This window comes from Diabrotica virgifera, chromosome 4 (genome assembly GCF_917563875.1).
Source record: "Diabrotica virgifera virgifera chromosome 4, PGI_DIABVI_V3a".
Taxonomy (NCBI): domain Eukaryota; kingdom Metazoa; phylum Arthropoda; class Insecta; order Coleoptera; family Chrysomelidae; genus Diabrotica; species Diabrotica virgifera.
In genome coordinates this window covers 125,998,361-126,023,930 of record NC_065446.1, presented here as the reverse complement: position 1 = coordinate 126,023,930, position 25,570 = coordinate 125,998,361, and the positions used below count along the sequence as shown (strand labels likewise).

General features: G+C 32.6%; 1 protein-coding gene across 2 annotated transcripts in view; it reads left to right on the top strand.

Moving 5' to 3' along the window:
• Nucleotides 1-25,570, top strand: part of LOC114335193 (uncharacterized) — a 402,998-nt gene that overhangs the window by 90,248 nt on the left and 287,180 nt on the right. The gene's annotated exons all lie outside the window — the stretch shown is intronic.

Genomic DNA, 25,570 nt, shown 5'->3' with positions numbered 1-25,570 from the left:
TCTTGAGGTGCCGCAAGAGCTTTGAAGAGATAGGTTTTAAAAAAAAATACAGAAAATTTCAAATATTTTATATATTTAACCTGATGACATAGCTAACATTTCTTAGTCAAATATTGTTTCTAATAACTGTTAACATTGCTATCGTTGCTATATGTACGCACTGCTATAAGATTTCTGTAGTTACAATATTCATCTTGATACTTAAATAAAATGGTTTTTTGTCTCAAATTTGGGCATGATCTTTTGGGAAGAAATATTTGCTCTAACAAGGCCATTTTTGCTTCAAGACCACAGACACTAAGAGGTGACTCAGTCACGAGCTATATGGCTCTTTTCACTGCCTGTGTATGACAGCGAAAACACGGAAAATCCACACATTGTACCTGACGAATAGAGTCTCTTGCTTCATTTATATATTTTTTAAGTCCTCGTTAGTTCTATGTTTTGTCATAGGAGGCTAAGTAATTTTATTCTTCCGTCCAGTTAATTATATCTATATCAATGTAAGTCATTGGCATTAAAGTTAAGCTTCGGGACAACAAACTTCCTTACACCATTTATTTATGAGTTCCGATCTTGCCTTCAAAAGTCGCTGCAGACCTAGCTCCCTTATATGTTTTCTCTTGTCACATTCCTTTGAATTACTGGATCAATTATTTGGAGATGTTCCTCACAAAGATAACGTGAAAATTTGATGAGTCTCCATAGATGTTTTGATCCATTTACACAAAATGGTTTCAGTTTGATATGAAACCAGACTGGGACATACACCTTCATCACATACATAGTTACAGTTTTCAGATTATTTGAAGGATTCTCTGTTGCAACATATAACCGAAGAAGGCGATTGGCCAACGTAAGCAAGCGTGAATGAGCTAATTTCCCATGGGTTTTTAAAGAAAGATCTGAAGGACATACACCACTGGAGATTGCTTTGCACATTTCAAGTAAATATTTTTGATCTGTGCTTAGATCATCCTTTATCTCTAGAGTAGGGAGGCTGTTTTGTATGGGAACGAAATTAGCTACATGAAGCTGGTTACAGATTTCAAGTTCTTTGCCTAAAAGCCCTCCAAATTCATTAAGATCTTTAGTTTTTTCATCCAATGTGCAAAACAAATAATGTAAAGGCAATTATTCATTGGTATAAAAAAAACAAATCGGCCACTTCAGCGGATAAAACAAAAATTATCTTGAAAGAGTAGTTTTAGAGTGTGTATTTATCATTTAAAATCGAAATTAAGACATTACAAGAGCTATTTTTTACCAAACCAAAATCACCAAAATTCGCAAAATTTAACTAAAAATTCTAACTCTCAACCCATTTGGGGGTTTGTCCCATTTGTCTAAAAATATTTTGTTTGGAAAAATATTTTATTTGTGGCTTCACAATGGCTATAGGCAACTTTCTATCACTATTACACATTGAAATTATAAAATAATTTTTTTCGTTCCACGTAAATTTCGTATTCTCTTGGTTTATATTAAAGTTCAGCGTGTTTTTGAAGTATCATTTTTAAATGTTGAATGGGTTGCATATGTGAGTTCATTTTAAATGAAGTAAAGAAAGACAGACGTACTCACAATCTTTTAATTTCACTACGACGACTGGTTTCGATCTCTACAATATACAGATCATCTTCAGGTCAGCGTTACAAGTGAATTAAATAATGCCGTTACAAGGGATGATTTGATGATGCCGTTGATATCATTTTTAAACCAATAATATCATACTTGTTCTGTCATTTAAGTTCGTCTATTGAAGCCATCATATATGTTTCATTATTTATAGTTCTGCAAAATCCTCTCTATCTTTCTACTTTTCTCCTTGTAGAGATATATAGCATGAAAATATGTTAACAGATAATGCAAATTTTGCTTCAACAGCTAAGTGGTAAATAAAACAATTAATATGTATTTAACACTTTTTCCAGAAGTGCAAACAACAAGTATTTAAGAAACGTCTACAATCTACAGCATGCACCGTCCCATGTAACGTTATGTGAGGAACGAAGTCAATAACACTTCCTCATATTAATTTTTTATTTAATCAAATTTGCGCCCTGAACCGTATCGCAGAAGCAGTTTTGCTATCATTAAATTAAAGAGACAACGGAAAATTTTGTATAATCTTTTTTTTATTTGAAGATTAATGTACACTGTGAAATCAAAAGATTTAATAGATTTAAGAAGCAGAAAACTTTTACGTTTGTTAAAAAGCGATTTGGTTGGCAGGTACAATTATTGTTTGAGGTGAAAGATCTGCAATTATATCATTTTATCCACGCAAAAAAACCGTATACTTGAAGTAAATATTTATAACGCATCTCTTGTCTAATATGCCATTCACGAAATGCTTTGGCAACTATCTCTTTAATGATATTTTTAACACAATAGAAATAATTAGCAAATAATTGGAGAAAACTTAAAGTTTACTGACGTTTTAAGGCAGTGGTTTCCAACCTGTGGGGCGCGCCCCCCTAGCAGGCGCGAGAGTGATGCAAGGGGGGCATGCAACTGTTTCCAAAATATCATTTTCGAATACAAACCAAAGAAGTCGAATAGGTGTCAAAAAATTAATCTACCTGCTATCTAATGCTATCTGCATCTATCGGCATAATAGCTATGATGCTCAGTGAATCATATGCTGATAAACTTAAAATCATTCCACTTGCAGGTAATACGATGGGAAGACGAATATCTGAAGATCTTTGCGATCAGTTAATAGAAAAAGTAAGACTATACTTCTTTCGCGTTGCAAGTAGATGAGGCTACCGATGTTCTAATGATCAAAAGGATGCACACTTGATAACATATATGTAAGATATGTTGTGTAAACTGATGTTAGAGAAGACATGTTATCCTGTAAACTTATTGAAGGCAATACTACAGCAAGTGAAGTTTTTAATATCATTGATTATTTCATTCATAGGAGATTCTGACCAATAGAAAGCTACAGAAATCTGAATTAAATCGATAATTTTTGATAATCTCCCGTCGTTAAGTATATTACGTCAGATGCCCTTCGTTGCTACGAAAAAATACATTCAGTGACATTAATGACAATTAATGTTTTAAAAATTATAAAAGTGATGACTTTCAATCGTCAAATATTTATAAAAACTGTGTGTTTAATGGTACTTACATAAATAAATTACAATAAAATTTTGGTTTTGAACAGTTTTATTCATGAAATAATCGCAACAAATTGCACTCGACCTGTGAAATTAATATAGAATTTTTGCTCTCGTGACACTTTGACATAATTTTTGACATAAATTAAAACTGTCAAAGTGTCACTCGGGAAAAATTCAATAATTTCAGAGCTCTTGTGCAATTACTACTGATAATTTTTTTAATGAAAATAACATTCTGCAGGAGAACTGTGTGGGACTATGCACAGATGGAGCTCCATCTATGACAGGAAAAAAATGCCAGTCTACAGGCACGATTTCGAAAGGTGGCTCTTCGTGCAGTTTGGAAACATAGCATGATTCATAGACAATCGCTTGTTTTAAGAGATATTTTAAAAGATCGCCATATTTCTTACTGATAATAATAGAGAATAAGTAAACTTGTTCTATGACACGAAATTCCTTGTAAAACTTGCGTATTTATTTAATATTCTTCAAATACGCAGGATTCTAAATAAATCAATGCAAGGGTCTCAAATGCATGCATTAACGCAGAAAGACAAGATTACTGCATTTATGAAAAAATTAGAACTCTGGATAATAAGTTTGAAAAATATTTGACATGATTCCCACTTTTCAAATTACCTGTCTTGCTGATGAAATAAAAGAAAGTACAGTTCTTAATTATCATTTGACCAGTCTATGGAAGAAATTCTCAGTAGTAATTGCACAAGAGCTCTAAAATTATTGAGGCTCGTGAAATTATGTGAAAGTCTCACGAGGTCAAAAATTCTATATTAATTTTAGAGATCGAGTGCAACTTGTTGCGATTATTTCATGAATAAAACTGTTCAACACCAAAATTCTATTGTAATTTATTTATGTTAGTACAAATTATTACAATTAAACACACAGTTGTTATAAATATTAATTTGATGGTTGAAAGTCATCACTTTTATAATTTTTGAAACATTAATTGTCATTAATGTCACTGAATGTATTTTTTCGTAGCAACGAAGGGCATCTGACGTAATATACTTGACGACGGGAAATTATCAAAAATTATCGATTTAATTTAGATTTATGTAGCTTTCTATTGGTCAGAATCTCCTATGAATGAAATAATCGTTTTAATTTAAATATTGTCCAAATATGAAGGAATTAGAAACCCGTTTGTGATTGAAAAATATGATTTTGGCCTTACGACAGCAGAGCAGGAAATTATAAAAACTTATCTAGTGATAGCAAATTTTCAAAATGGAGTTCAGAATTTGTAAAATTAGAATGTTACAAAATTAAGGGTGCGCAAAAATTTTATTTTTTGAAGTTATATTTCTTTACGATCGAGAGTGAAATTTTATAATACCGGGCGCATGCGCACACAGACAGTATGTAGTTCGTTGCTAATCTTTCAAGATCTGTATGTATCAGCGCTGTCAGCGCAAATAAGTCATTAAAAGGATATATTAGTGTTTTTAGTAAATGTATTATTTATTATAATTTTTGTGTCTTTGGATTTGTCTTCCTCGGGAATAAGATATTTTATAATAATAGTAAGTATATTTAAAGTATTTTTGTATACTTCACTTGGTCTATTAAATTTGTCAGTATGTATGGAAAATCTTGTAACCTGTCAAAGCGAAGGGAATATAGCTCAGTGGGAGAGCGTGTGACCGGAGATCGTGAGGTCCCGGGTTTAAATCCCGGACGATTCATATTCTTTTTTTTTAATTTTTGGTATGGTTTTAATAAAAAAATTTTAAAAGTGGTACTTAAGAAAGTTAGTTTAATATTTAAATAAAATACAAATAACCTGTTAGGTATATTTATTTCTTTGAAATTATATAATAGAAGTATAACTTCTTACGTGCGTACAAAGTACACACACATTCTTTTTTTAAAGGAGGGCGCAGGTAAAAGTAAGTTGGAAACCACTGTTTTAAGGCTTAGATCGTATAGAGACGCAACTATCATTATGGAAAGCTGGTCACTGTCAAAGTTAAGAAAGTTTGGTGAATGATTGTTATCAGTGAGTAGATAAAAGAAGTCAATAGGACCTAGGTCGGAAAAACTATTATTTTACAGATATACCTACAGTCTTCTGAAGTTCTTGGATTGAGGTGCTAGTGTACGTCAAGCGCGTTAATTCACAGTGATGTGAATGAAAATATTTATTACTGAAAGAACACCGACACATTTTCTTAATGCATATTTGCGCGCTGAATATTAATCTGCGGTCAAAATAGACCAATTTGGATTAACACGTATTGGAAGGCCTCCGAGTACAGAAAATGTGAAGAAAGTCCATGCAATGATTTTAGCGGATCGTAAAGTGAAGGTTCATGAATTGTTAGAGGCTAAAAAAATTAGCAAAGAGCTCCCTGTTGTCCAAAAACATGTTCATGTGGCCACTTCTCAGAAATGTTTGGACCTTATTTTAATTTACTATTTTAAAATAGATAAAATGCTATTGCATTAGATAAATAAATGCATTGTTTGAGGAACGAAAGCAGGAACTCAGTGATAAACAGAGAATAATCAAAAAAAGTATTATTTCTTCAAGACAATACAACGGTTAATGTGATGAACAGATTAGAAACCTTCGAGATGTGGTCATATCGTAGAGTGCTCAAAATGTCATGGATTCAACGCCTTACAAACAGAGAAGTCTTAAACAGAGTAGGTCAAGGCGAAGGTGACATGATGAAGATGATAAAAAAGAGAAAACTTGCATATAATGACAGATAGCAGATACTGGATACTGCAGTTAATACTCAACGGAAATATGTACGGAAATAGAGGAATTTCCGCTTATCAGCAGATGAATTGTTACATGCCACGCAAGATCGAGGACGATATCGGCAAATTGTCATGAAAGCTACCCACGCCTAAAATTTGGGTACGGTACGTGACGGTACTCAAAGAAGAAGACGAAGTAGTAGTAGAAGAAGAAGAGGAAGAAAAAGTAGAAGAAGAAGAAGAAGAAGAAGGAGAAGAAGAAGAAGAAGACAATACATCGGCTCAGAAGAGCGTTATAAAAATGGCAAACATTCATGAGTTGGGCTTCGCATTTGTTTTCTTGTCAAGCTTACACTTACAGTAAGGTCTCTTTTTATGCGGATTATTTTTATGCGATTTTGAAGTTATGCGGTTGGTATTTCATTCAAAAATGTCTATTATTAACAATTAGTATAATTAATATTAACTATTCCCATCCTGTAGTCTGAGAGTTTGCAATTTGGTTATTCCCCTTGTTACATGATGTACTATGCAGCTATTTTATCAATCTGAATTTCGCCTTGAAAGACATTATATAACCTGTAATTGTTTTGAAATTAAATTTAAATGTTGCTGATTTCAAGTTGCAGTATCATAAACAGCACATTTTGATTTCTGGATTGAAACATTTAAGTGTCGTAAAGTTTTGTGTTCCATAGAAGAGGTTTTTTCAATCTCAATATCGTTAGTCTGCGTTTTTAATTTCTTCTTTAAGATTTGATTTGGCCCGATGAAGAAAAAAAATCAAAGGCACAATTTTTGGTGGACAAACGTCCACCATTTTATGTGATTTTAGAAAATCACGGAACTTATCCCTACTTTTTCAATACAAGTAAAGTCTTTTTTTATGCGATTTTTTTATATGCGGTTTTCTGAAGAACGTATCCACCGCATAAAATGAGACCTTACTGTATTTCCAAATCTGAAGAGATGCCCTATAAATAAAAAAATCAACTAGAACGAAGAAATGATTAACGAAACAAACGCCCATTTTGCAGTGTTTCCAGAACCGTTTTAATTTGGATGGCATACAGAAGTTGAAAACTCGCTGAAATCACTTTATTGAGCTAAAACGAGACTACATAATATATTATCGAATAAAATAACAGAATTTTCTGTAAAAACATGTTTTTCATCTCTATGTAAGTAAGTAAGTAAGTAAGTAAGGTATGCTTTATTGTCAAAAAATTTTAACAATTTGTGGACAAAGCTTATACAAAATAAAAAATACAATAAAAAACAAAAAATAGTAAAAAATGATGGTTACTTATTAGATGGTTACTTATTAGACCACAAGTTATTTTGTGTCTTGGACACATGGCTGAAGCCATGGTTCATGATTATAGTAATATAGCCATCAAAAAAATAGCAAGAGTAATACACAATTTTTTTATTTAATAGTTATTTATGATATAAGTGTTAAAAGTACAATTTTAAGGCACGCATGTGAAGGTTTGCAGAATGAGCGAAGCGAATTCTGCAATTCACATGAGTGCCTTTAAAATGTACTTTTAACACGTATATCATAAAATATTTTTTCTAGAAACGTGTTAAAAATGCAATAATAAATAAATTTTAAAAAACCTTTAATACATTGAAAGGAGATAGTTTTAAATTGCATCGTATATTACAGACCTTAGCAACCATTGTTGACTTAATTGTTTACGGAAGTTTTGAAGCTTATGTCAGACGTCTGTTAGTTTTTTAAAACGCGGTTGTGGATTTTTCGTTAAAAGGCAAGAAAATAATATCGTAGAAAAAGATACATTTCAAGATATAGAGGTAGCGGCCAGTCGAGCTATCCTGGATTTGTTGCCGAGGGAATCCAGAATGCAATATGATATCGCTTATAATAAGTTTGAGAAATGGTGTGAAGCGAAAGGCGTTTCTGGTAAATATACTGGAAATGTATTTCTGGCGTATTTTGAGGAGAAAGCAAAGGTGTGGAAAGCATCACCTTTGTGGTCGAATTATACGATGATCAAATCTGTGCTACGTATAAATAGCGACGCAGATATTAGCAAATATTTTAAGCTTATTGCGTATTAAAAGCGTCAAGCAGAAGGTTACCGGCCAAAAAAATTAAAAATCGTGACTAGAGACCAAATTGACCAAATTTTGAAGTGTGCATTAGATGATGAGTATAATCTGATGAAAGTAGCTGTGATTGTGGGAATATTTGCTTCGACCAGCAAATGTGGGATAGGTCTGGATCCCGCGTATGAAAAAAAAGTTGATTAATAGCAAGCTGCAAATTTGTTAATAGCTCAAGGGTGTCTAGTCGGATAAACTTTAATATATGGGAACACTGGAACAGGGGCAGTTTTAATTGTGGAACAGGTTAAAAATTTGGAACGGTCAGACCACGAAAACGGCACATTTATTTTGTCCGACAGAATAGACTTAAACTCTCCGAACAGAGATTAAACTCTCATGCAAAAATCAGACTGCTATTTATCACCTGTCATAATTCCTGTCATTTGACATATTCTACATGTTTCACTCATTAAAACGCCCATTTGGTGATAAATAGCAGTCTGATTTTCGCATGAGAGTTTAATCTCTGTTCGGAGAGTTTAAGTCTATTCTGTCGGACAAAATAAATGTGTCGTTTTCGTGGTCTGACCGTTCCAAATTTTTAACCTGTTCCACAATTAAAACTGCCCCTGTTCCAGTGTTCCCATATATCAAAGTTTATCCGACTAGACACCCTTAAGCTATTAACAAATTTTCAGCTTGCTATTAATCAACTTTTTTTTCATACGCCGGATCCAGACCTAGGAGATCAGCGATTTTTTTCTGAAATACGTGAAAAGTAAATGTACCAGAAATCCGACTAAAATTCATTTTTCAAATTGCGCAAATTGTACTATTAACATTAATGTTAATAAATAAAATACAAATATTTTGACGTGTTCTTTCAAAATTTGACATTTTACTTTTAACTTCAGTGCCTTAAGATTTTTAAAGCACCCAGTGCTTTAAAGTGACCTTTTTAAGGCTCCTATGGGGTGCTAAAATGGCATTTTTGACAAGTTTGTGGAAAAAGTTTATTAAGAATATATAGCAACTGTGGATTTAACTCAAAATTATTAATTCGTTGATAGGTGCAATGCTCCGACGTCCCGCATGCTGTCACGTCCACCACCCGCTCCAAACGTGTCCTGGAGATTCCCAGGCAGCGACTACTCTCCCTTATCTCTCATATATCAATTATCTCCATTTTTATAAATGTGCATTTTATACCTACTGGGAGACGCCAGTTTTTGTTCCACTACAGGTACTCTTGCTACACTCTCGGTATCAGTGCCAAAAATACCCACAGAGCATCCCCATTCGAAAGGGGGCACGCCTGAAAGAAGTACTGATAAAAACTCACACAGGTTTATTATTAATATATTTTTTTATATTTGTCTTCATCTGTCACGAAGAAAAAATCTTCTTCTCACCCATCGTGATTTATCATCAACGGATTTTATTTCATTATTAAAGTTTCACGTTTCTTAATCATTTTTGTATCAAAAATTGTTATAACTTGATCTTATTTCGATCTAATTTTAATAAAACACAAATTCTAACATAAACAACAAAGTTCCACGTGTACAGACCAACAACAACATAAAATTAGAAAATAAAACAACTATACATTTATAAATCTAATTCATCTATTAACACCACAAAGACCCATAAATATTAATGGACTTAATAAAAATTCTAATCATAAAATACAATAATAAATTAATTTAAAATAAATTAGCATTAATCGCTTTGAAATTATAAAAAAGTATATATGTGAGATTTTATAATGCTTTCGACTTGTTAACACGTCTTTAAGTGATATAAGAGTTCGAAAACTTATTAAAATGTATAAAACACGTTCATCACTTTTTTCAAATAAAGTTACAAGGTACCCTTGTAACATGGTATGAATAAAACATTGGTGTTTTTCGTTGGGATTTTAGGTTTATGTGGTTATATTTTAAATGATGGTTGTTATGTAGGTTCCCTTTTTTATTTATAGTTTTAGAAAATTGAAGTATTAGCTACTCACAGATCTATTCTCACAGATTGCAAACGTACTATAATAGTTATAGTTATTTCGACATCGACATTTCGCGAAATAAACAACGGGTCGAAAAACTGAAAAATACGTGTTAAATAATATTCTAAAATCTATCGAACGACACTAAACACGACCTATCACTCTACCCTCTGGAGTGATGGGTCAACATTTATTTTAAACATTTTTTAGAATAATTTTTGATAGATAACGCCAATGAGATAATTAATTTCAGACCAATAGAAATGAAAATAAAAGCCATCGCTGTAAGAATAAACGGCATACTAAATATTTAATAGTTATTTATGATATAAGTGTTAAAAGTTAAAAGTACACGTTTAAGGCACGCATGTGAAAGTTTGCAGAATGAGCGATAGCGAGTTTTGCAATTCACATGAGTGCCTTAAAAATGTACTTTTTAACACGCATATCATACAATATTTTTTCTACAAACGTAATTACAGGACAATATCTACAAAAACTTTTACTTGAACTTGACTTACATTCCAATTTTATATTTTTTGACATTACATCAAAATTGCATATAAGGTCAATACGAACTGCAGTGCCTTAAAATTTTTTTAAAGCACTAGTGCCTTAAAGTAGCATTTGTAACGCTCGTATGGAGTGCTAAAAATTGCATTTTTAACACGGTTGTAGAAAAAAATGTTTTAAAATTTGTAAAAAAGAAATTAGAAATTAGGTAAATACCTATTTGGAAAATGTACCTACGTAGCTAGTAGGTAATGCTTTGATTTACATAATTTGATTTCCAACAAAAATCTCCATCTAATATATTGCTTTTTTAGTCTATATTTTGTCGTATTTTAATTCCACAAGAATCAAACTTATTTGATTAAACTAACAGAATAAGCAACTGTCAAAAAAATTTTAAAACGTGGGGTGAGTTCAAAATAAACTAAACCTGATAGACGCAGGTTCAATTCCCAATGCAAATTTTTTTTTATACATTTTATGATTGTAAGTATATTTATTATATTTTTTTTCAGAAAATACGTATTTAGTTAAAATTTTCTCAACAATTGTTCAGAAATAATTTATTTGGTTTTATTTTTCAATGTGTTTGCTGCGTGTGTTTTATTCTTTTATTTATTTTTTTATTTTTCGTATTGTTTTAATAAAAATTTTTGGAAAGCAGTAAGTATTAAAATTAGTTTAATATTTAAATAAAATATAAATAAACTGTTTAAAGTATATTGATTTCGTTGAAATCATATAATAGAAGTATAACTTATTACGTGCGCACAAATTACACACACATTCTTTTTATATTATTAATTTTTTTTTTATTTAATTATCTAATGGTACTAATTTATCTCTAACTATTAGCTAATACATCCATCCAATGGCACTACAGCCCAACCGGGCCTTGGCCTTCTTCAGCAAGCTTCTCCAATCATCTCGATTTACTGCCGTTCTTTGCCATGAACGTATTTTTAGGAGGTTTTTGGCATCCTCATCAACTTCGCCTTTCCATCTCTTTTTTGGTCTTCCAACAGGTCTTTTGCCTTGCATTCTTGCATTTAGCAATTTTCTGGGATTATGTTCTCATGCATGCGTACAACGTGCCCTGCCAACCGCAATCTCTGCAACTATCAGCCAATAGACACCGGAAATAGACATAAATCTTGCTAAATCACAAACAGGTCGTCCTAGAAGTACCACAGCTCGAGTTGACCGATATGTTACACTAACTGCGTAAAGTGAGCCTTTTTTACTGCGCGAACACTGAAACACCGCCTTTAAGATGTCACTGGTACCATTGTTTCCACTCGAACTATTTTAAGAAGTTTAAAAACATTTGGTTTGTATCCTTTGAGAAGTGTACCATTGACCTTACGCCATCGGTATCAAAGATTATATTGGACTAGAGCACACTTAAAGTAGAGAGATGAATGTCATTCAGTATTGTTCACAGACGGGTCCGATTTTTGTCGATTTGTTCGATTTTGGAGGTGGTGGTGTTGTGATTTGGACTGGAATCTCTTTCGGCGAAAGAACATATCTCTACCTTTGTCAGGATGATATGAGTGGTGAGATGTATAATTATACAGACGGGTCATTTTTGAGCATTTTATTGTTAATTTTCCTGCAGCCATTGGACACGAGTTTTTTCTCGACGATAATGCTCGAATGCATAGATCTGCAGTTGCCGAATAAAGTAGAGATGTGCATGAAAACCCCCATTTGGCATTACCCCGCACTGTATATACCTTAATCCCATTGAATATGCTTGGGGCATGCTACAAAGAATCCTTACAGAACACATACTGCCTTCGCAGAATCTTCAGCAATTTACAGAACCGTTTCCAAGGTTATGGGGAGCAATTGCCCAAGTAACACGAAACTACACCCGCATCATATTCTAGTTCAATCAGAAAGTGCAGCAAGCACCCCTACCGGTTTCGAAACTTATTAGTCTCTCATTAGGAGTCACATAGGCTGCTCTCTCTGACCCAACCAGGACAAACACCGGCGTGCAGTTACGGATTGCAACGAACGAAATGGCAGGGATGCCCTAGCGGTAACTGCTAGCAAAAGACTAAGTTTTCAATCTAATAGCACATAAAATAATAGCAAAAATATTACTCTACATCCTACCATATTGAAAACAATGGGTAACTTCTCTGGTTGCACCTTCGAGGCTTCTAAAATTTGCAAGCCATAACGGATGCTGAGACTAAAGATGATGAGGGAAGTTTACAATTTATAATGCACGTCCCATCTACTCAGCTCGGTAAAGTTCCAACGAGAATGGTTCCCTTGGTACTCTAATCAGAGTAAACATGTAAATCAAAAATGAATAACCATTTTCAATTTCGTTGCAACACGAAACTACATCCGCATCATATTCTAGTTCAATCAGATAGTGCAGCAAGCACCTCTACCGGTTTCGAAACTTATTAGTCTCACATCAGGAGGCACATATGCTGCTCTTTCTGACCCAACCAGGACAAACACCGACGTGCAGTTACGGATTGCAACGAACGAAATGGCAGGGATGGCCTAGCGGCAACTCCTAGCAAAAGACTAAGTTTTCAATCTAATAGCACATAAATTAATACAAAAAATGTTACTCTACATACCACCAGATTGAAAACAATGGGTACCTTCTCTGGTTACACCTCCGATGCTTCTAAAATTTGCAATCCATAACTGATTCTGAGACTAAAGAAGATGAGGGAATTTGTTCATATTGTTTTCAATCTGGTGGGATGTAGAGTATATTTTTTGTATTAATTTATGTGCTATTAGATTGAAAACTTAGTCTCAAGCAATAATAATTGGTGCTAATGTCTATTAATATAAAATTTAATTTTTATTTTATATGGATAATTATCCTTTTTTATATATTTTTGTGTGACAAATACATTTTGTAAATAACTATAAAATATTTTTAATTTAATATCTAAATAATTATAATTGAATTTACTTGTAAGTTGTTTATAGTTTATTGACATCCCTAACTTATGCCGCGCAGTATCTATGTATTTCTTAAACAAAAACCAAGAAATTGGAAATATGATGAGAAGTATTTACACAGAAATCTTAATTGAAGACTTTCTACTGCAAAAACAAAACTGCTAACAAATATTACTATTATTTTATCTACTCTAATCGCTTCCAGTTGTTTGCCATAATCGTATCGTTTTCTTTTTAGAGGATACTCACAGCGCCAGCGTACAGAATTATTAATTTCCCTGTAGAATTTCTATAAATTTTCTGGGTCAGGTAATAACCATTTTTCTTGGCTTTCTCCTAAATTAGTTTAAATACCAGAATCTCGTAAACAATATCATTGTCTTAATAACAAGCACTGGTAACATTGCGTCATTGCTTAATTGTTATTTTTAAACAGCAGATGATATAAATAAATGAGGCGGATACAAGAACTAGTTTTTTTAGCTGTTACGACTGCAATAATCAACTTCTGCTAGGTAGTAAAAATAATTGCATTATACTTTAATTTGACTACCCTCAAAATTTGATGAATTTGGATTTTTGATTTATTGTACGAAGCAAAGGTACCTCTAGGAATAATTAAAATGATCGAAAATATCTACCAGAACAATACAATAACAATAAAAGTAGAAGAAAAACTAACTGACCTAATTGAAGCTGGTAATGGGATAGTACAGGGGAATTTCCTGGGCCCTCTCACGGATCTTCAACCTGATCACGGATGAAATATTAAAAAAGGTAAGACCTAAAAAAGGATACCAAATGGGAGAAAAACACATTAGAATAATCTGCTATGCAGTCGATGCAATACTAATCTCAAAGTGAAGATGATGTACAACGTATGCTGCACCAATTTAATATAACCCCCAGAAAATTTCACATGTTAATTTCACCAAAAAAGACAAAATGCAGGGTTTTAACAGCAAATGGGCGGAGGTAAATTCCTCACCAACCAGTAAAAACATATAATTCGACAGGTATTTTCCTCACCAAATTTAAGGGTTCCTATTAATCCGGTAGGTATTTTCCTCACCAACTCACTCAGGTAATAAAATAAAAATATAGATTTAATTTAGGAATGTATATTATGAAAGTATCCGAAATCCGAATAGAAGACATTAATTTCCTTACATTATAATAATAGTTTATAATATAGATAATATTATGCAAGACGTATAAATTATTATTTAAAATTTACTATAATAAGACAGACACTTCCTAGAAAATCCATTCTAGTCATTTGATTAGACTGATACCTTATTAATAAATTTTCAACATTTTTCAATTTCAGTTTAGCTTGTTTATGGTTGATATATTTTGCAATATGCAAACTTTAACATACATATCTACCTGAAATTCTTTAATTTTTTCAAAGAAAATATAATATATGGATGGATGCGTATTACAAAACGATAAATTAAAATGCGAATGAAAAGATTCGCAAGCATTAGTAATACGAATAACACAAGAATTTGCCTCTGTCCACAAATATGAGGAGAATATGGCAGTTTCGTCTATATTATAAGTTTCAACTAAATAATCAACATATCTATCTTAAATTTCATTTTCTGGTTTGCACGACATTAAATCAAACACAAAACAAGCTGATACGTCTTCTGGTTTTATATGTAAGGCCAAAAGTATGTTTGAGCCACTTGCCTCCTACAGAATAATTTTTATATTCTGGTTCAGGAGACCAAAACATTTCTATAACAAGCTTGCTGTAGGTGAAATTTACAATAATGTATTTCAGTGTTCGGACACATTTCAATGATTGCATTATGTATAGCCTTTTCAAAATCTTCAAAAATTTTACTAGCATTAAACTCAATTTTGAGAGCTTTAAAAATTTCTGATTTTAACGAATAACAAATATTGTAAATTTCTGTTTTTTGTTTGGCAGTAAACAGTATAATAAAGAAATATAATGCCCATTAATTAGCCCATGAATAGTGAATAATTGCAAATAATATGTGGTACAGTAAGAAAATGTGCCATCCATATAAAAAATTCAATGTGGCTAAAAGTCTTATATTTTTTTTTTTTTTTATTTACACACATAAACCCGCATCAACCACTAAGGGTTATTAGCGGGGGGACATACACAAACAGTAAGATACATATTATTATATAAACATGCTTTACAATCTGGTGTATTGTTTAGTCATTTTGAGATAATTTAATAAGGAGTTTAGGTTTGAAGTCAGTACACTTTTAATATTGTCACTAAGAGCACACGCGATCCTTTCTTTCTGGTACACTGGACACTCGATAATTATATGTTTCACTGTCAGTTGCGTGTTGCAATTGGTACACATCGGAGCGGCCTCCTTGTTGAAGATATGCTTGTGTGTTAGTAACGTATGTCCTATTCGGAGTCGGTTGATGATGACTTGGTCTTTTCTATTTCTTGGTAACATGAGTTTAGTTCCTACTTGACTTAGGCATTCTTTTAGTTTGTTGTTAGTCTGATCCCAAGTAGTTTGCCACGTTCTGTGGACATGACCTTTGATATTTACTTTGTGATCAGTCCAAGGTATTTGATCTGTGATAGAAATACTTTGGTCGGTAGTTGCATTGCTTGCTAGAGAGTCCACTTCCTCGTTGCCAATTATTCCCATATGGGAAGGTACCCAGATGAAGAGAATATCTTTCTGTTGATTCCGTAGATAAGATAATTCTTCTTTGATTTTGAGAAGAATAGCGTGAGTTGTATATAGCTGTTTTATCCCAAGTAATGCGCTCATTGAATCGGTGATAATCACAAATTTGCTTTCATGGATAGAACCACATTTTTTCATTGCCTGGTGAATTGCTGTAAGTTCTCCGGTATATATACAACAATTTGTTGGGATTCGTACGGTAGACTTGATGTTTCCGCAGATATAAGCTGCAGCATGTCCTTCATCACATTTGGAAGCATCAGTGAAGATTCGATGAGTTGTTGGGTATTTGGAAATTAAATTTTTAAAAGCTTGCTGGATAAGGAAAGGATGTGTGGAATGTTTAGGGAGATCTTTTAGAGACATATCTATTTTTGGAGGATTGATCATCCAGGGAGGAAAATTTACATGAATGGGTATAGTGAGACTGAACTGTTCTAAATTAAAACCAATACGTTTTGTTCGCTCAGGAAATGGTAGCATATTTCTTGCAATGTTTTCGTAATGATCAGAAGATATATTTGTTCTGTAGAATATTGTTGAGTAGGTTACGTTGCTTTTGTTTGCTGAAATTCTGGCAACGTAATTCAGTGATAGAAGTTGCCTTCGTTGGCTTAAAGGGAGTTCATTAGCCAGAACTTGTAAACTACTTACTGGACTAGTTCGTGTGGCACCTAAAACCAATCTCAAGCACGTATTTTGAATGTAGTCAAGTTTTTTTAAAGAAGTTTTGTTAGCAGTATCGTAGCATAAACAGCCGTAATCTAATTTACTTCTTATTAATGATCTATATAGATTAAGTAAAGTTGTTGTATCAGCCCCCCAAGAGGTATTTGACAGCATTTTTAGTAGGTTAATTCTGGATTGGCAAGAACGTTGCAGATTCGTTACGTGGTTTTTCCATTTTAAGTCACGTTCAAAAGAAAGTCCTAAGAAATTTATTTCTTCTGACTGCTTCAGCATAACTCCGTTAAGTGTTAATTGAATATTAGGATAGTCTTTCCTTTTGCTAAAAATTAAATAACGTGTCTTTTCGCCAGAAAATATAAAACCCGTGTTTTGCGACCAGTTTTCAATTGTATGTAAGGCCGTTTGCAATATATGTGATCCCAGAGTTACATTATTTGTTTTTAGATAAATGACTAAGTCGTCTGCATATAGGCTAGTAAATACAGGCAGCTTTATTTGATGTATAATACTATTTATTGCAATCAGAAAGAGTGTAGGACTTAGAGTAGATCCTTGTGGAGTGCCATTTTGCAGTACTCGTCTGGAAGATGTGAATCCATTGGCTCTAACTCGAAAAGTTCGTGTTTCTAGAAAATTTTTAATAAACGACAACATATGCCCTTGGACATTCCATTCTTGAAGTGTTTTTAGTATAAGATGTCTCCATGTTGTGTCAAAAGCTTTTCTTATGTCAAAAAATACGGCAATAAGTTTTTGATTGTGCAGAAAAGATTCATGTACAGCTGATTCAAGGGTTATTAGATTGTCTGTTGTGGATCTACCCGTACGAAATCCACTTTGTCTGATACTTATTAGGTTATTGTTTTCGAGATACCATTTAAGACGATAATTAAGGATTTTTTCTAAAAGTTTGCAGGTACAGCAAGTAAGTGAGATTGGACGATAGGAATTTGGATCGTCTTTTGGTTTATTATATTTAAGGATTGGAATTATAGTTGCTTGCGACCATAGATCAGGAAAGTCGTGCTGAATGAAAATATTATTAAAAATATCAACTAATATTAGTTTTGCATTTAGAGGAAGATTTCGTAAGAAAAGAGGGTGGATATCATCAGGTCCTGGCGTCGAATTTTTTGCGCTTAAACAAAATTCTAATTCTTGAAGACTTATGGGTTTGTTTATTGGATTGTCGCTCTCGGTGATTTGTATATTTGACGATTCCATTAGATTTTTATATTCTAAAAAAGATATGCTATAGTTGGAATCACTAGAATTAAGTTCATATATATCTGCTAGTATTTCTGGAATAGCTACCTTGTTTGAATGCATTTGGTTATTGTATGATAGCGTATCTATGCCTCGGAAGTATTTTGTTCCTTTTATTCTGCGTACTTTGTTCCATATGTCGCCTATGGGAGTGGAAGGATTTATTGAAGCCACATACTTTTTCCAACTGTCTCGTTTTCCTTTCTTGATCAATTGTCTGCTTTTTGCTCTGAGATTTTTAAAAATTATAAGGTTATCGATAGTTTTATGTTTCTTATAAACGTTGAAAGCGTGTTTAGACAAAGTAAGTGCTTGCGCAATTTCGTTATTCCACCAAGGAACTGGCTGCCTTTTACTTGATTTTGTTTTCCCCACTGCGATTGTTGCTGCAGAAATAATAATATTATTAAATAGTTCCAGATTTTCGTTTGCGGTATTGGTTAAATTAAAGTTGTTTGTTTGTCCTTCTATAAGTGTTCGATACAAATCCCAGTCAGCTGACTTTATTTTCCATGTTTGGTGAATTGGAAAAGTCAATATATCATTAGTATCTATGTTTATTGTGATAGGGAAATGATCACTATCATATAAATACCCCAATGTGTCCCAGTATAATAAAGTAGCTAGCGACGGACTGCATAAAGAGAGATCTATAGCTGAAAATGTACCATTGTATGAATTGAACCTAGTAGATTTGCCAGTGTTCAGTAACACTAAATTTAAATTGTCGATGAGATTGTTTAAGAGATTACCACATTTGTCGGTTTTGTTACTTCCCCAGGTACTGTTGTGACAGTTAAAATCGCCTAATATTATTTTTGGGTGTGGAATTTGGTTTAAAACATTGCTTAGTTCAGTTATATCTAAATCAGTAGGATGAGGTAAGTATACGTTGCAAATATTGATTTTCATTTTGTGGGTGACTGACACTGCAACTATTTCCAGGTTTGTTTGCAGTTGTATTTCGGTTGACTCTATGTCCTCCCTTACGAAAATTGCTGTTCCGCCGCTTGAATGATCTGTAACTCGGTTTCTTAGAAAAGGAACATAATTTTTTAATGTTACATTTTGATGTTTGAAATGGGTTTCTTCTATGCATATGACTAAAGGAAGATAATCGTTTATAAGAAGCTTGATGGATTCTATATGGGTAAAATAACCATTGAGGTTCCACTGTAATATGAATGTATTATTGGCCATTTTAACTATTTACTTGAGAACTTGATTCGTAGTCAGTTTCGTCAGTAGAAGAAAGACTGCTTAGAAGTAGTTTCTTCTTCAATCTGGTAATATTGTTTTTTAAACTTTTATTTTGTGTTTGAGAATATATAAAGTTTAGAAGTTCTTTGATTTCATCGCTTTCATTTGAATAATTTTTAGCAATAAGTTCAGGATGTTTTGAGTGAAGGGAATTTGACAGAAAATCACATATTTCATGAAAAGAAAGTGTGAAGGAAGGGATTCTATTTTCAATTTTTTCTTTAATTTCATTGAGAATATCTGGAATAGAATCTTGAGTTTTAGGCTTTTTATTTTTTTGTTTTTCAGTAGTGGGAGGAGGTAGGTCATTTACAAGGATTTCGGGAGAAGTGGAAATTTGTCTTTTAGTAACATGAATAGCTTCAGAGATTTTTCTATCGCTTTCAATTACTGAATCTTGGGATATTTGTGGTTGTGACGAAATCTGTAGTTCTTTGTTTGTTTGTATGGAAGTGGTTTGGTCGTTTGTGGCTGATGTTAATTCGTGATTTTTTGTAATGTTAAGTTTCGGTTCCTTTAATGTCTGGGTACCTTCTTCGTGTTCTTTCCGTGGTTGTTCTTCTGGCTGGCTATATTCTTTATTGGCAGAGTTGAGTACGTTCACTTGATGGTCAGTTTCCGTTTGATTAATTGGACTACTTAATGATGATAAAGAAGGACAGTCAGAATCTTGATGTCCGACCGTCTTGCATCTGGAGCAGTTTAAACCGTCTATGGAAATGTATATTCTATATGATGTATTGTCGAATGAAATTAGGAATGAGTCAGGAATCGATGCATTTTCTAAAGGACTTATGAAGATTTGCCTTCTAAAGCTAAGCACGTGGCTATATTCCGGGTCTTGCATGCCTACTCGTAGAAACGTCATGTTGGAGACGGATTTTATACCCATAGTTTTTAGATGGTCTTCAATTATGCTATTAGGTATAGTAGGACATACACTTGATATGATTAATCTCTGGGCAGGAGTTATTAATCTTCGTACTTCAATTTGGTTGCCGTCAATAATTACATGTTTGTGGGAGCTAAGAAATTGGTCAACTATATATTTAGACGAGAGGTAGATGCAGATGCGGTTGTTTGCGATTCTGGATGCCCAAATAACGTTTTTGGGCTGTACTATTGATCCAACAGCTTTTACATATTCGAAAACTTGTATTCCTTGTATGGTTGAAAGTATGATACCTTGGTCTTTTGAAGGATGTTTAAAACTGTTTAATGCATGAGAGTAAGAGATATGTGACGTAGTCGGTGTATTTCGTGAAGTAGTAGCTAATTCCGGTTCAGCCATCGTCCCGTTGAAAATTTACATGCATTGGAACAGCGGATCTGAAGCCGGACCTGGCCTCTTAACAAAATTAGACGGCAGCCTAATTACTTTAATCAGCAAAAAGTTGTTGTCGATAATCGATAATTTGGATTGAAATCGATAAAATATTGCCTTTTAACTTCTGATTTTATGGTTAGATATAAATAATGCAATTTTGTACTCACAGAATCGTTGGTTTTTTAACACACTGTCACATTTAAACTTTATCTTGCAAACAATGTAAAAATTAAATTATATTTCAACTTTTAACTACTTGAATTTATAAATTTGTCAGGAGTGATATAAAGCTGTAAGATTTGCTTGCTATCAGGACCGGACCCTAGTCTTATATTTGTTTCACAACTAAATACAATTATCCTACTTTTGACACAGTTTATAAAGAGAAAATTTTCCCTCTTGGTTGTTTTTTGAGCACACCCCGTCACAAATTCTTGAACCTCATCAATATTGGAAGTATGTCGACCAGGCATCATTTTTCGTCGATAATTATATATTTTTTCTTATGTAACTGACAACAATCGTAGCAATTGTTTCAGACAAATTAGCTGCAAGCGCTTGGCGTATAATTTTTGCTGGTTTTTCAATATTCTCTTTGGCTTTACGTTTACAATAGTTAGAAATAATTTTTCGATCTAACTTCTGACAATCTGGTTCATGATTATGTTGTAGGCTACTTCTAGATATTGTAAAAGTTGCACCAATAGTAAAAAATTTCGCACTACAAGTTGTTTTATCCTCCAGAACACTTCTGCACTTTTTAAAACTTTCACTTTTTAAAAATAAAATTTTCAAATACCAATACCGAGTAAGGTTTACCGCGATCACTTTCTAGTAAACATGCCATTTTTGTCAAGATTCCAATTGTGACTAAAAATAATATAATATAATTAATTAATTAATTGTTATAAGTACCTACTGTAATTTAATAGTAGATAAATAATTCAATTGAATGCCTTTTAGTAAAATCTACCTGAAATAACTGAAATAACCATTTCGATCTTGGTGAGGAAAATACCTGTGGGATTATGATATACCCTTCTAAACGCAGGTAAAAGATTATTTTGGTGAGGAAATTACACCCGCCGCAGCAAATCTACTAAGATATAGATTAGAGCTGGATGGTCAGATATTAAGTGATGATAATATCGTGGCATCACGCTATCAAGCTACGGAAAGTTTGAAACAGAAATAGAAAATCAAGTGAATTTCTAGGCAAACTAAGCTACATCCTTAAAAACAAAAGATATCCACAACATATTAAGACCATGGTATACTATCAATGCGTATTCCCTGTTCTCACTTATGGTTCCCAAACGTGGACGTTTACAAAAGAAAACATGGACAAAATCACAAAAACGCAAAGGGCTATGGAAAGTCAAATGTTGCACATAATACTAGTGGATAAAAAGAGAAACGAGTGGATAAGAGAGAAAACAAAAGTTAAGGATGTTAGACAAGAAGTTGCAAAAGTGAAATGGAGATTTGCCGGACAAAATTTAAGACAAAAAGAAGACCGATGGAACAAAATTATTATAACTTATAGACCTCGATAATATAAACAAAGCAGAGGAAGGCTCCAAATGAGATAAGCAGATGATATCAAGAAGCACGTGAGCTCTAGGTGGATAACTGTTGTGACAGACAGAGAAGAATGGAAAAGGATGGGGAGAAATGTCCCTGTTATTATATAGATCATTTATTAGATCAATTCTTGATTACGGAAGCTTTCTATACTCCCAAGCAGCCTCCAGTAACTTAAAAAAGATAGATAATTTAGTAAATAAATGCCTAAGATTGTCCATTGGAGCCTTTAAAAGTACACCAGTTTCAAATCTTTACGTGGAATGCTGCGAAATGCCTTTACAGTTAAGAAGAAAATATCTCTGTAATAAATTTTTGTGGAAAATTTTATCTAAAAATAGTAGTCTAGTTAGTAAACTTCACAACCTATTTATAATGGATTTGACTAATAAGTACTGGAAGAAAAAGGAATCACTTATTTTATGTGAATCATATAAAGACTGTTTAGAATATAAAGACACAATGTATAGAAACGAAATGTTACCAATATACCAAACAAACTTAACTGATGTGCCTGAGTTAGAAATACGATTTCTAAGAGATTATTCCATGTATCCGAATTCATTGAGAAATATGATGTTTAATTCAGACATAGAAAATTATTTTAAAAATCATCATATCGTATTTACAGACGCATCTAAAAAAGACGATAAAACGTCTTGTGCATTTTGGGACCCTATAGAAAACTATTTCGAGGCAAAAAAACTTCCGAGTGAATTTTCAAGTTATTCAGCTGAGCAAATCGGTATATTAGAAGCCTTAAAATATATAAAAAATAGCTTATTTAGTAAGCAAAATTTTTTAATAATATCAGATTGTAAAAGTATTTTAGATAAACTTAAAAACATATCAACTAATTGTAATATTAATTATCTCTTACTAAATATTTTAGTTAATTTTAAAAACTTGCACGAAGAAGGAAAAATAGTTAAGTTTGTTTGGGTTAAAGCTCACTGTGGGATTATCCATAATGAAAAAGTAGACATGCTCGCCAAGGAAGCATTAGATTCTGATAATTTTGTGAAATATTCGTTCATTCCAGAAGACCTATATACTATTTCCAAAAATATAATTAGGCAGGAATGGATGGATATATATAGTCATTCCACCAAAGGACTTTTTTATAAAAGTATTCAGCCGAAAATTCCTACTAAACCATGGTTCTCTAATGGCATTGTAAAAAAAGATGTAATTAGAATTATTTGTAGAATCAGATTTAATCATTCACTAGCACCTTCACACTTATTTAAATTAAAAATGGTAAATTCCCCAAACTGCGAATGTGGAGAATATAGCACACTAGAACATATGATATTAAATTGTAATAAAAATAGAACGAAGATCAATATGTTTATGGAATTAATTATGAAAATGAAATTTTTAGTAAAACCAATCAATCTTTATGAATTAATAGTGTCTAACAATTTAGAAGTTTATAAGTTGTTATATCAACACATAAGCAGTTTAAATATAAGAATTTGAAGTATTAGTTTATAAATAAAATGTATAGCAAAATTGTACATAATTGGAAAAGATAGAAAAAAAAAAGTAAACAAAAAATAAAAGAAAGATCATTTTAATACAAAAAAAATATTGGTTAAAAAAGATAAAAAAAAAATAAAAAAAAAATAAGACAAAAAAAAGACCAAAAAATCAATAAACAAAAAAAAAGAATTATGAGCACAATAAAAAAAATATAATAATAAAATAATAAAAAAATATTTCAAAAAAAAAAAACCAAAAAAAAAAAAATCAATCACTGGGAGCGACACTGAACAATACGGGAGAAATATAACCATTGGATTCGGAACTAGATATGGAACTGGATAGTATTAGAAAACTGTGTACGAACATTAATATTATGTGATTTGCAAGTTTGCCAATTGTAGAATGTAGAATTTTTTACCATACTGATATTGTTTAAAAACATTAATATTATTGATATAAAATGTTAATAAATTTTATTTTTTGTTATAAGAATCAAAGGTAAATATGATTAGGCGAATGAAGCCTTAGGTTTCGCAGTCAATATCCCAACCACACACACACAAGGATTGGGGAGGCCCATGTCTATATTATATAGATATTTTAGTATGTGATTATATAAATAAAATATATATTATACAATACACTGCGAGGCATAAGTTAAGGATATAGAAAATGAATGCTCATTTTCATAGTTGATTTTTTCGTGAACGGATTACGGGATTCCGCTAATTTTTTTTATTATTTTAGATATTTCTTTAATGTAGATTTAGATTTAGTATATATTCTTTAGATAGAGAGACTGCTATTGAAATACTTGGAAAAACGTCAGGAAAAAAGTTTGAGGATAAAGAAACTTGGTGGTGGTCAAACAAAGTAAAAGAAAAAATAAAAGAGAAGGGAAAATTATATAAAAAGTGGCAAGAAACGAGATCCGACACAGATCTTCAAAACTATATGGTAGCGAAAAAGGAAGCAAAAGTAGCAGTAGCAAAAGCCAAAGCAGAAGCGTATTCAAACCTATACGATCAACTTGATACCAGAGAAGACGAAACGGAGATATATAAAATAGCCAAACAGGGAGCAAAGAAAGCAAAAGATTTTAATTAGATTAGATGTATCTGAGATGAAAATAATAAAATACTAGTTCACGAAAAAGATGTCAAAAAGAGATGGAGAAAGTACTTTGACAGCTTATTAAATGAAGAATTTGACAGCCAGCCTGTAGAGTCAACGGAAACAGTAGCAGCAATGGTCACCAAAATAACAAACGAGGAAGTGGCTCAAGCGCTTCAAAAAATAAGGAAATGAAAAGCGGTAGGACCAGATGATATTCTTGGGGAAGTATGGAGAGCATTGGGAGAGACAGGAACAAGGTGGCTAGCAGGTTTATTTAATACAATTATGGAAGTTGGACAACTGCCAGACGAATGGAGAAGCAGTATACTAGTACCTCTCTACAAAAACAAGGGAAATATACAACAATGTACAAAGTACCGGGCTATAAAACTGCTTGGCCACACCCTGAAGATATGGGAAAGAGTAATTGATAGACGGATACGTGAAGAAACCGAAATATCCGAGAATCAGTTTGGCTTTATGCAGGGCAGATCAACAACAGATGCAATTTTCATTATAGGGCAGTTAATGGAAAAATACAGGAGTAAAGAAACAAACGCTCATATTGTATTCAATGATCTTGAGAAAGCATATATGATAGAGTTCCTCGAGAGATTCTGTGGTGGACACTCAATAAGAAAGGAATCCCTGCTGAATATGTAAAGATTGTGAGGGATATGTATGAGGGAGGAACGACTAGTGTTAAGACAGGTGTGGGAGA